Here is a 12979-nt window from a genome sequence, read left to right on the forward strand (position 1 = left end):
CAGAGTGAGAGTGAAGCGGGTTGGGGGCTCGCCATGCACATAGCCAACCCGAGTTGGATTTCTGGGCAACTGACCCTGCTTCTGAGACTCCATGCCATAGGCTGGAGAAACTTGCTATGGAAGGATCTGGAACAGCTTATGGTAGGAAGGTTAAAAGGAGCACTTGGGACTCTTGAAAAATGGGGCAGATGAACTTTTTCCTATTAATCCTGCTAATGATTCACGCATCTGCGTGCACAGACATCATAGTCTGGTGTGTGACCTCTGCAGTACCACAACTAAAAGTCTGAGCATCCCAGCCAAGCATGATCATCACAACAATGAAGGGAAGGGGAAGGGAAAGGAAAACTGAGAGCTGTTAGTCTTTAAAAAGCTACTTTGAGCCCAGGGGTGTATGTAGCTCAGTGGTAGAACACGTGCCTTGTATAAGTTTGATTTTTAGCACAGGGGGGAAGGGGGGAAGGCTGGGGAAGTACCTTAACTAGTTTTTAAAAATTGAATTTGGGGTTAGAAAGATATCTCAGAGTGCTGGAGCATATTTTTTATGTGAAGGAGGCTTAGATTGATCCCTAGCACCTTTTGGTACCTCCCCCCAAGTAACTCTAAGAACAATCCTCAAGCACCAAGTTTGGAAGCGGCCTCTGAGCACTTCCAAGGTGCCCCCCAAACTCCAAAATGTGTTTATGCACATTCTTTCTTTCATTTTCACTAGTCCCAAAGAGATTATAATGAAAAAGAGCTTCTCCTTTCCCCTAACCTCTACCTGTTCTCCATATATACACTTTCCACCCTCTTGGGTGTTATTTTCCTCTCTTTTCAAAAGTCATATCTCTCTACTCCTGGATTTCTTAATTTGAGACATTATCCAAAGCCCTATTGTAGAAAATATTTAGTTGTCTTGAAGTCCCCTTACCATGACATCTTTCCCTGCGAAATTACATAGGCTTCTCTTGATTTAATTTTTAGCTAAATGGTCCCATTTATAATGACTTCATCTGACTATGAAATATTGTTCTAGTTGCGTAAAATGATTACGTCTCTTCTTGAACATGTTGTTTTTCCTGAGATCAATAATTACTTTGTTTTCTTCATTTGATTAGTTTTCTGTGTGCATATGGCTATTTTTTTTTTCAAGCGTTCCAACAGCTCTGTTCGGCATCTATCAACAGCCCTATTTGTTTTACCTCAGGAGCCGTCCTTGCCACAGCCGTAACTTTGGCTTCCTCTGGGCTCAGGCCTGACTGTGGCCTGGGGTGTGCTGGCTCTGCCTCAGCTGGTCAGTGGGTCTGTCCCCTCATCTTGCTTCCTTGTTTGGAGAAGCCCATTCTCTAGTAACTCGCTGAGCATGCTCACATGAGAAAAAATTGCAAATCTATGCAGGAGTAAAAAGCTTTCATGAATCTCGCTAGTAAGTGGGGTAGACATTTCTAGGCTGAGGATACTTTTCCTCTATATTGTGAAGGCATTTCTTTTTTGGGGGAAGAAGGAGTCACATCTGGTGGTGCTCAGGGCTTACACCGGGCTCTGTGCTCAGGTGCACTCAAGGTGGGTGATATGGGGTGCCAGGGCTTAAAGATGTATGCAAAGCAGGAGCCTCACCCACTATATTATCTCTCTGGCCCTATCTGGTGGGTTTTCTGAGAAATGTTTGTTACCATAGAATTTCCAAAAAGACTTTCTTATTCCCCAATGCTTCCTTTTCCATCACTTTCTCTTTTTCACACTTCTTGGTTCCAGCATCTTTCCCTTTGACTACTGCCCGTGTCCCTTCCCTGCCCTTTGTGGCTACCGTCACGACGACTAAAGGTTGCATGTTTAGTTGTGTTAGCTGTGGTGCTCCCACTCTAAGCTGTGGTGCTAGACCTAGGGCTGGCACACTTTAGTCGCAGTGCTCACACAGTCTTGGCTGCTGTGTGCCACCGACCACACACTCCGTTGCGATGCCAGGTATCAGAAATGGCAGAACCACCGGAATCATCCTGGGCAGACGTGGGGTGCTGCCGGGGATGGGTCTCGGGCCTTCCTGCTTGAATGGCAGGCTGCTGTTCTGCATCCCGAGCCACACCCTGGAGCCATGCCCCGGCATCTTCATAAGGTTGCATTTTCAAGACATTAGCTATTGTCATGTAATGTATGCTTTCTCATTTTTTTGTCCATGTTTTCTCAAAGTTTGTGTCCACACCGGAGGCCTTCTTCAATGTTATATTTAAGCTTGAGGCACTAATGTGTCCTGGAACCCACTGTAGTCCTGAACAGTTGGCTGACAGGCACCCTTCACTGTAACATAACCAGACCCAGAGGGGCCCCTCTATTTAGAACTCCTCTAAATAAAGGCACCCCTCTATCTGGGGGCCTCTTCTCCATGTTTAATGCCTTTCTAGGGTGCATACAGCCTCCTGGATGGTCTTTCTTCATGTCCCCTATAACCAAAATGCCCACTGCAGGCATTGTGGCTGCTATTTCCCCCACACCATCGCTGGGTCTCTTCTCCCCAAATATTTCCTGACATCTCTGCTTTATTGTTGTCTCCTGTCTTTGTTCTCCTTGATTCTGCACACTGACAGCCTTCCTGTTCTTTTGCTGTTGTTTCAACGGAGTGTCCCAGGGCAGGGCAGATAAACATGTGTAGTTAATCTGCCATTTTAAAACCGGATGTCCTAATGTGATATTGTGATATAATGAGGAATATGTATATCTGGCCTTTGTTCCTGGTTCTTGGCACAGAGATTCCAAAGCCCTTGCAATTTCCTGAGAGCAGCGAGAGGGAGCGTCCTTTGTGATCATATTTAATCTTAAGTCTTTGGTTCCTGATACAAAAGCTCCTAAAGAGCCTTAGAATCTCCAGGATGATGAACAACTCTTTGTCTAATAAGATGACCGGTAGTTGAGGGTCCCAGGTAAATTTAGGAGGAAGGTCAGGCATTAGAAAAGCCAATATGTGGTCAGAGGGTGGGAACTTTTGGCTTCACCCCAGTCCCCAATGGAGAGGGGAGAGAACTCGAGTCTGAGCTGGCCCCAAGAGCTGATGGTCTCACTGGGCAGCCCAGGCAGGGAAGGCCCCTTAAACACCTGTGTAGGGGTTCGGAAAGCTTCCAGGCTGGTGAATCCATTGAAGCTCTGAGAGGGGGTCCCATGGGGGGGGGGCTGGGGACTCTGCACACACCCCTGCCTTGCCTTCTGCATCACTTGCACTTGGCTGCCCAGTACCTTATCTTTCATAAGCAACCAGAGAAGCAAGTAAAGATCGTAAAAAAGAAAAGAAGCCATTTTCCCAATGCTAAAACCCAGGGTGGGGCTTGAAGGCAGCCTCAGCTTAAAGCAGGCTGGTCAGAAGTACAATTGGCCGAAATGTGCCATGGGTTCTCCGAGGTCAGAGGAGTCCTACAGCACAGGGAATCTGGGGTGGAGGGTTAGGGGATGCCTCCAGAACAGCACAGGTGTTGTCTGGAGAGCTGCTTATGGGTGTTAAGGAAAACCTTATTGATGGAGAGAAAGTAAATGGTTTGAGCAGAACCACCTCCTCCCCCCTCGCCAAATATGGTGCCCAGCACGGGGCGCTGGATGGTCATGGAAATGGCACCTTAGATCTAAATACATATGAAAAATATATTTCTCAAATTTAATTAATTTCCATATGGCAGGGCCCGGCAAACTACCCGTGGCATATTCAACATGCCAAAAACAGTAACAACAAGTCACACAAGGGAGACGTTACTGGTGCCCGCTTGAGCAAATTGATGAGCAATGGGATTACTATGACAGTGAGAGTGAATAAATTTGCAGGAAGTCTTACAAAATGGTGCTTTTCTTTTCTTTTCTTTTCTTTTTTCTTTTTTTTTTTTTTGGGTCACACCTGGTGGTGCACAGGAGTTACTCCTGGCTCTGCACTCAGGAATCACTCTTGGGGGTGCTTGGGGGACCATATGGGATGCTGGGAATCGAACCTGGGTCAGCTGCGTGCAAGGCAAATGCCGTACCTGCTGTGCTATCGCTCCAGCCCCATGATGGTTTTCTTTATAATTTAATATTTATCTAACCAAACTCCAAACCTACATTACATATACTTTCCTCTTAATTTAGCATTTGAGTCCATGCTACCTTTACATTTGGGAATTTAAAACAGATTGTTGGACAGCTCAAAGGGCTAGTGCACATGTTGTGTGAGTAGGAGGCACCACAGGGTCCCCCAAGCACTGCTGGGAGTGACCACGCAGCGCTGTGAGGCATGGCCCCAAACCAAAACTAACAAGTGAATAAAATTACTAAAGTCATAAATCATGTCCGGATTTGGCTTTTTAAATATGTGAACCACAACATCTTTCCTCCCTCCCTCCCTCCCTCCCTCCCTCCCTCCTCCCTTCTTTCCTTCCTTCCTTCCTTCCTTCCTTCCTTCCTTCCTTCCTTCCTTCCTTCCTTCCTTCCTTCCTTCCTTCCTTCCTTCCTTCCTCCCTCCTCTCTCCCTTCTTCCCTCCCTCCCTTCCCTCCTTTGTTTCTTTCTCCAGCCCAGTGGTGTACTCAGGGCTTACTCCTGGCTCTGTGCACAGGAATCACTCATGGCAGGCTCAGAGGACCATATGTGATGCTGGGGATCAAACCAAGCTTGGCTGTGTACAAGGCAAGTGTCCCACCTCCTGCATTATGGTTTTGATCCATCACAACATTTTAAAAATTATTTAATTCAATAAAGTTGCTTACAATAATTGATTACATTCAATATTTCAGCACCAATCCCACCACCATTACACCTTCACATCACCATTATTTTTAATTTTCCCACCACCACTCAAGCCTGCCCCAAAGGCAGACGCTAAAGAATTTATTTTGTATTGCTTGTTAAAAATATTATGAGAAATGCGGCCACATGCTCCTGAAATTCTAAAATTTTAAGTAACTGGGGTCCGGAGACATCTCTGCAGTAAGCTGCTCTCTTCCAAGATTCATGTGTGAGTCTCTGGATCATGGCAGTTAACGGCACCAGGAGGCAGTTCCTGGGCGTGACTGCCAGGACTCCCGAGAGATGGGGAGATGGGATGAGGCAGTCTATTCCTGGCTCCATACCCCAATATTTTTGATACAAATTTGATCTTTTAAAAAAATTTTATGTTGTTTCGTTTTTCTTGTTGCTGACAAAATTCACAGGCCTTGGCCTCATCAACAACTTATCACAATTGCCCTCCAAGGTTTTGAATACAACAACTGTGCAATATTGCCAATCTAGTTCCTCGTGGACATTTCTAAGGAGCCCTTGGACTCTCTGAGCCAAATTATTTCTCCTGTAGAGAGGCCGAAACAATAATCAATTTTCCCATGGTGTCCTGTGGGAATTCCAATTTTTGTATCCCGAACTGTAGATTTAGTTATGGCTGATATAATATATATGTGTTTATAAGATATATATTTTCATTCATTATTATTATCAGTTTGGTTTGGAGGCCACACCCAGAAGCGCTCAAGGTTTATTTCTGGCTCTGAGCTCAGGGATCACTCCTGGTGGGATTCAGGAAACTAAATGTGGTGTCAGGGATCAAAGCTAGACAGGCAGCGTATACAGCAAGTGCCCTACCCATTGTACTATCGCTCCAACCCTACAATAGTGCAGGGTTGGAGCGTTAAAAAAACAGTACTTTTTTTTAAAGAGGTATTTAAGTCATAAACTTTATGAGATTTTACACATCTAGATTTTACTCATAAAGAGTGTCACCTTTGAATCTTTGTCAGTGCCACTCTAGGTCACCTATACTATACTACTATACAGGTAGGTAAGTCCCTACCTGTCACTGCATAATTTTGTGCCTTGCTTCCACTGTCCCTGTCTTGGGGGAATTTTTTTTAAATTTTATTGAATCACTGTGAGATAGTTACAAGCTTTCATGTTTGGGTTACAATCATACAATGATCAAACACCCACTCATTGGCAAATAGATGAATTTTGACATGTTTACCTGGTCTACTTGTTCACAACTTCCCACCAGAAGGACCCTTCACCCCTGAACTGATGGGGCTAAAAGGAAGAAAGCTGTGCCCAATTGCTTCCTTCTCCTGGATAGCTGGGAGTAAAGTCAGCCTCATTACTAAAGCTTGTTGAACTTGGAAGCTAAGAGCAGTCATAGCTCTTATTTTGAAAGCTTTAAGAACTGCAAACATGGGCCGTAGTGACAGTACAGCGGGTAGGACATTTGCCTTGTATATGGCCAATCTGGGTTTGATCTCCAACATTTCATATGGTTCCATGAGCACCGCCAGGAGTAATTCCTGAGTGCAGAGCCAGGCGTAACCCTTGAGCATCATTGGTGTAACCCAAAAAGAAGAAAGAAAGAAAGAAAGAAAGAAAGAAAGAAAGAAAGAAAGAAAGAAAGAAAGAAAAGAAAGAAAGGAAGGAAGGAAGGAAGGAAGGAAGGAAGGAAAGGAAGGAAGGAAGGAAGGAAGGAAGGAAGGAAGGAAGGAAGGAAGGAAAGGAAGAAGGAAGGAAGGAAGAAGAGAAAGAAGAAAGAAAGAAAGAAAGAAAGAAAGAAAGAAAGAAAGAAAGAAAGAGAAAGAAAGAAGAAAGGAAGAAGGAAGGAAGGAAGGAAGGAAGGAAGGACAGAAGGAAGGAAGGAAGGAAAGGAGAAAGAAAGAAAGAAAGAAAGAAAGAAAAGAAAGAAAGAGAAAGAAAGAAAGAAAGAAAGAAAGGAAAGGAAGGAAGAAGGAAGGAAGGAAGGAAGGAAGGAAGGAAGGAAGGAAGGAAGGAAGGAAGGAAGGAAGGAGAAAGAAGAAAGAAAGAAAGAAAGAAAGAAAGAAAGAAAGAAAGAAGAAAGAAAGAAAGAAAGAAAGAAAGAAAGAAAGAAAGAGAAGAGAAAGAGAAAGAAAGAAAGAAAGAAAGAAGAGAAAGAGAGAAAGAAAGAAAGAGAGAAAGAAAGAAAGAAAGAAAGAAAGAAAGAAAGAAAGAAAGAAAGAAAGAAAGAAAGAAAGAAAGAAAGAAAGAGAAAAAAAGAACTGCAAACAGAAGACAGGTTGGAAAACCATCACATGGTGAGTGTGAGCTGGGTGAGAAGGGCAAGGGCCAAAGGCAGAGTCCCTGGAATGAACCCGACAGGGCTGTGAGGAGGAACAGACAGAGGGGCGGGCTGGGAACCAGGTGCCAGTGAAAAGCAGAAGCTAAGGGTGGAGGTGAGGGGGGAGGAGAATGCACAGGAGTGTCCCTGGGACCGTGCCTCACACCCCACTATGTCAGGTACACTCTGGGGATAAGTGTGGTTTCTCATGACATTAGAGCCTTTCCCAAGAACCACTTGTGCCTGAGGTAGGACCAGCACCGGGAATTGTCTAGTAAATGTAACCAAATGAAATCTACCTGGGCAAGGAGCAGGAGACATGGAGAGTGGGCTGGCAGCCAGGTGGTGGAGGCCAAGAGTGAGGGGAAGTGGAGGCAATGATCACAGAGGCTTCTTCCAGAATGCTGGAGTTCCTGGCACAGAGGTGGAGCTGTGTCCAGAAAGGCCCAGAGAGTGGGAGTTAGGAGGGAAAATGCCCGACCCTCACCCCTAGCTCCACAGACCAAGCCAGGCTGCTCTGTGGGCGGAATGAGCCCGTCAAGAGGCCGATCATGAAGACAGCACAGAAGCAGGGCTGTGCAGCAAGGCTGTGTGCAGGCATGGAACCGAACAAAGTGTCACTTCCATGGAGATGATGAGACGGCTACACCCACACCCCTCGTGGCCATACACTTGCACAGTGTATGGCCTGCAGGATGCATCTGAACACATGGTCCAAAAGGGGGAAATTCAGGTAACTGAAGTCCTCAGTGTGAGGCCCTTATCCGACAGTCAGTGCCCTTATAAGAGGAGACATCATGAGCTTATTCTCTCTCTCTCTCTCTCTGTCTCTCTCTCTCTCTCTCTCTCTCTCTCTCTCTCACTCTCACTCTCTCTGCATATGTATGTGTCTCTCTGTCTCTCTGTATCTGTCTCTATTTGTCCATGTGTGTCTGTGTCTCTGTCTCTCTTTGTCTCTCTCCCTTTGCTGAGAGGAAAGGATGTGTGAAGACAGAGACCATCACAAGTAGGAGACGCTCTCTCACCAGTCTGGTCTTCTTTGGGGGTAGAGGGAGGGTCACACCCAGCAGTGCTCAAGAGTCTGGAGCTACTCCCAGTGGAGTGAAGGCCCAACAGTGCTTAGAGGAAGAGGGATCCAGGGCCACCGCTGGTGGTGCTGGGAAGTGGAAGGCGTGCAGTTCCAGGGAGAGAACCCAGGACCTCACACATGCAAGGCTCTAGAGCACATGAGCTGCATCTCCCACTTGCTCACAAATGGTTCTTGATCTGAGATATCCACTCTCCAGGGATTGAGAGAAGACTTAAGTTTGGTTGACAGAGGCCCTCACATCTGTTGTACCTTCTCATGCTGCAAGCTCACTGGGACAGGTGGAATAGAAGGAGGAAGAGATGAAATTTAAATACAACTACATGGGCAAGAAGATAGTAAGGGGAAGTTCATCCCAGCCATCCTGACCTGACTGCCAGGAAAGAGGATTCAAAGAAGGAGGAAGTGGTAAGGTCTGAAATTTGAAAGGACTCATGGACATCAGTGTCTAGAGCCTTGGCTGAGTGTAGGGGGTCCTGGAGCAAGCTCAGGAGTCATAGTGCCCATGGTTGGGGCTATTCCCCCTCACTCCTGGACATGAATGATCCAGGAGAGACTCCACACAGGGGCCCCTTGGAATGAGATCGTGGAGGCTGGGCAGCCCCAGGATCCCTCTGTTTGTAATGTAAGCAAGCAGATAGGATCTGAGTGCTGTGGATCTCATGGTGCTGCAGGCTATCCCAGGCTCAGTGAAGGTCAGTGAGAAGAAAGCTCAGCTTGCAAAGACCCAAGAAACAAAGACAACCCCCGCCCCCCACCCTGCAGGGTTTCTGGGCTGACAGAGCTTCCTTTCTGGGTTTCCTAGAGAAGCCTCTGGAAGACAGCTGCCACCTTTCCTGGTGAGGAAGCAACAGGGTAGGATAGGGATGAGAGGGTGGGGATAGGTGAGCTCTATAGAAATCTAAGGGCAGTGTCAAAGCCAAGAGAATGACTCCGCTAAACCATTGCACCTCCTCTTTGTTGTTGTTTTGGCTTTTTGGGTCATACCTGGCGACACACAAGGGTTACTCCTGGCTCATGCACTCAGGAATTATTCCTGGCGGTGCTCGGGGGACCATATGGGATGCTGGGAATCGAACCCGGGTCAGCTGCATGCAAGGCGAACACCCTACCCGCTGTGCTATAGCTCCAGCCCCATTGCACCTTCTGTAGGATTTTGAAAGCACAAGTTAATCTTTCAACTCCTTGGTACAGTGCTGTGTGTAATGCAGTATTTGTTTTATGGTTTTGGAAGGTGGTTCTTCCCAGCAGTGCTGGAGGGCCTGGGGAAACCCCCAGTCACACTAGGCCTAGCAGTGTGGGCCTGATGGTTCATACCGGGGTAGGCCATGAGGTGCCAGGGTTATCTCTCTAGCTCCTGAATTATGTTTTTGTTTTTTGTTTGGGGTTTTGTCCACACCAACAGTGCTCAGCATTTACTCCTGGCTCAGTTCTCAGGGATTACTCTCCTGAAGAGGCTTGGCCTGTAAGGGCCTTGCATGCGATACTGTCTCTCCAGTCCTTCCTATATAATTTTTAAAATTTTTTATTTATTTATATTTATTTTTAATATTTTTTGTTTTATTTGGGCCACACCCAGTGATGCTCAGGGGTCACTCCTGGCTCTGCACTCAGGAATCACTCTTGGGGGTGCTTGGGGGACCATATGGGATGCAGGGGATTGAACCTGGGCCAGCTCATGCAAGGCAAGAGCCTTACCTACTGTGCCATCTCTCCAGTCCAGGAGACATTTTTTATGGCTCATACTTAAAAAGACGCTTTAGTAGATAGAAGCTGGACAATTACACATTGCACAGGACTATTCCCCACAACAAAATATTAGCTGGCTCCCTCTCCTCACCTGTCCCCAGAGGGCCCCCCCCCCATCATTTCCTGAAAGAGGGAAATCACTTTTCTCCTGGGCCCCTTGTACAAAGCCCAAACTTAGCACCCAGCATTGTGCTATTAACATTAAAGGAAAAAGCAGCCCCAACCGCCCATTCACCCACGGAAGAAGTCAAGTCGGTGGTTTTCCAGATGCCAAGGGTTAAAAAGCTCTTCTTCAACTGACAATTTCCCTAGCCCGATGCTCTTATGTATAACTCTATACAGTGACTGCTCTCCAGATGCATCATTTTTGCTTTGTTTTTTGTGGGGGCACACCCAGCTGTGCTCCGTGTCTACTCCCAGCTCGGTGCTTGGGAAAACAAATGCTGTGGGGATCGAACCCAGGCTCCCCAGGCACAGCATACACTCCAGTCTGAGGTGCTTTTACCCTCTTTGCTTGCTGTAGGAACTGACCCCAATTTGAGACCCTCCTATGAAAATCATCATCCTGTCACTCGCTCCTTCATTCAACAATACACATTGACTGGGCTCACTGCAGTTCCGACAGACACTAGGATTGGTGAGTAAACCGGATGAGGCTTCACTGTTCAAGCTTGAAGTGTGTGTTCTGGGTGGAGACATGTGCCAGTAAGTGACCCCAACGCTGCTCTAGGTGAGCTTCACAGGGCCGGTGGGTAGCAAAGGGAGGTATGGTCAGGTTTAGTATGGAGTGCTCAGAAAACTGGACCCATCAACGTCATTTCTTGGAGAAGGGAGTTTACACCCAGCAGTGCTGAGGACGGGGGGGGGGGGGTCACTTGTGGCGAGCTAAGCACAAGCTTCATGAACCACTTTATGAACCACCTTCATGAACCACCTGCTTCAGCTAAGAGGGTACTGATGATCTCCCTCGAGAGGGTGTCCCAAACAAAGGTTTCTTCGAAAGTCCTTACCTTTTCAAACACAAATGCCTGACCACTCCGAGTGAGACAATAGAAAGGCCAGCAGGCTTCACAGGTTGGGAAATAGTCCAACTGAAGTAGGTCAATTCCACTTCTATTTATTAAAGGAGTTCTCTGCCAAGAAGCGTGAGGCCTTGGGTCTTGATATGCCCATAAAACAACCGGAGGCCCACACAGACTCACACAGACCGCCCTCTCGGAATAACCCAGGCCAGGCCCCAGCAGCTGGAAACGGCAGGTAACTCAGGAGCTATGAGCACAGATGGAGCCTTGCGTGGCTGGGAAATAAGAGAGAGCTCGGTCCTAGTTCCAGTTTGGTACCCTAACTTGGTGACTTGGGGGCAGGCCCCTTCTCTCTGTGGGTCTCATTCTGCTCCTCTGTAAGATGAAGGCATGGGGCAAAAGCACAATGGTACATTCATTTTTTAGGTGCCCTGTACCAAGTGGGGGTTCTCATACGCCCCCTGCTAACCTTGAGAAAATCTAGGTTTCCCTGGACATTAAAATGTATTTAGCTGGGAGTGATTCCTGAGTGTAGAGAGGAATAAACCCTGACACTCTCAGGCATGCCCACCCCCCAAAAAAGGGGAAGAATTTTTTTTTTTTTTGCTTTTTGGGTCACACCTATCAATGCTCGGAGGTTACTCTGGCTCTGTAATCAGGAATCACTCCTGGCAGTGCTCAGGGGACCATATGGGATACCAGGGATGGAACCAGGCTGGATATATGTCACGTGCAAGGCAAACATCCTACCCACTGTATTATTGCTCCGGTCCCCAAAAAGTAAACTTTAAGGGAAAAATCTGAATAGGCCCATAAAGGTATAAGAGTCTGTTTTATCCTAAGAAAGGACGATATTGACTTTATGTTAAAAAAATATATTATAGATAATGCTTAAGGTCTGCATGAATAAAATACTATAATAAAATACCTGTGACAAAAAACCTGAAAAGACACAGAACATTCAATATAAATAAGCTGTTAATTCGTGATTTTTAAAAATATATTTATTTTATTTTGAAGGGACAATACCTAGCAGTGCTGATGTAGAGGATTTGAACCAGGGTTGCTACAAGGCCTTAACTCTTCATTAACGGAATTCTTTTCCATAGCTCTACTATCTCTAAAGCTCAAAGAGACACCAACATGCAGACTGGCCCTGAGTTCTGGCACCACATATCTGTTGATTTTTCTGAGGGTTACTGCAAATACGTAAGAAGACTAGGATGGTCACAGCCAAGGAGTTTTCCCTCTCTCATCCCTGGGCACTACTCACCAACACACTTGTGAGGTGTATTTGGCTCTAAATGACCATCTCCACACACACACACGCATACGCCAATATATCACATGTCCTGTTCAGAAAATGAGTGGTACTGTCACAACATGAGCACCGCCTCTGTGGAGAAGGGGGGCCAGGGCTCTACGGGAGCTGGGCTTGAGCCCCAAATCTCACGCGAGCGGACTGTTGCTGGCATGGCACCAGCAGCAGGGAAGACCATGAATGCTCTCAGGAGGAGCAGAAGGCTTTCTGAGAATTTAAGAGGCGAGGTCCAGAGAGAGGAAGGCTAGGGGCCTCTCCAGGGACTTGCCCAGGACACAGATGAGAAGTCGCTGTTGGGTCCTCAAGCACTTTCCCTGCAGAGCTTCTTGGGACCTAAGCCAGAGATGTTAGTTTGAAATGTTGATGGGAAGGAAACGCTCTGGAATCTGCTCTCCAGCGCTTAGCAGGTCCTGCCCTGCCCTCTCTCTGCTCCCCAGCCCCATCCCTACCTGGTTATGGGTTACTGGGGTGGTGGGGAGGCTGGGTTCAACCCTCTGTCCTCTCATTCACAGAACCCAAGGGAGAGGCAGGGGATTCCCAGCAACTGGTGTGGGAAAGTAAAGTAAAACAAGCTATGCACCCCACCGCCTCCTTCTCTTCTCTCTCTCTCTCTCTCTCTCTCTCTCTCTCTCTCTCTCTCTCTCTCTCTCTCTCTCTCTCTCTCTTGCTCGCTCGCTCTCTCTCTCTCTCTGCTCCACCCAGTACGGGGGTTTGTGGAGTCCTGCGGTTCCCAGGGGTCCCCAGACATGCAAACAGTAGGGAACCAAAT

The 12979-nt window shown here is 47.0% G+C and overlaps 1 protein-coding gene across 1 annotated transcript in view; it reads right to left on the minus strand.

The window, feature by feature from the left end:
* The window catches only part of SCTR (secretin receptor), a 70308-nt gene that overhangs the window by 56030 nt on the left and 1299 nt on the right, over positions 1-12979 (minus strand). The gene's annotated exons all lie outside the window — the stretch shown is intronic.

This window comes from Sorex araneus, chromosome X (genome assembly GCF_027595985.1).
Source record: "Sorex araneus isolate mSorAra2 chromosome X, mSorAra2.pri, whole genome shotgun sequence".
Taxonomy (NCBI): domain Eukaryota; kingdom Metazoa; phylum Chordata; class Mammalia; order Eulipotyphla; family Soricidae; genus Sorex; species Sorex araneus.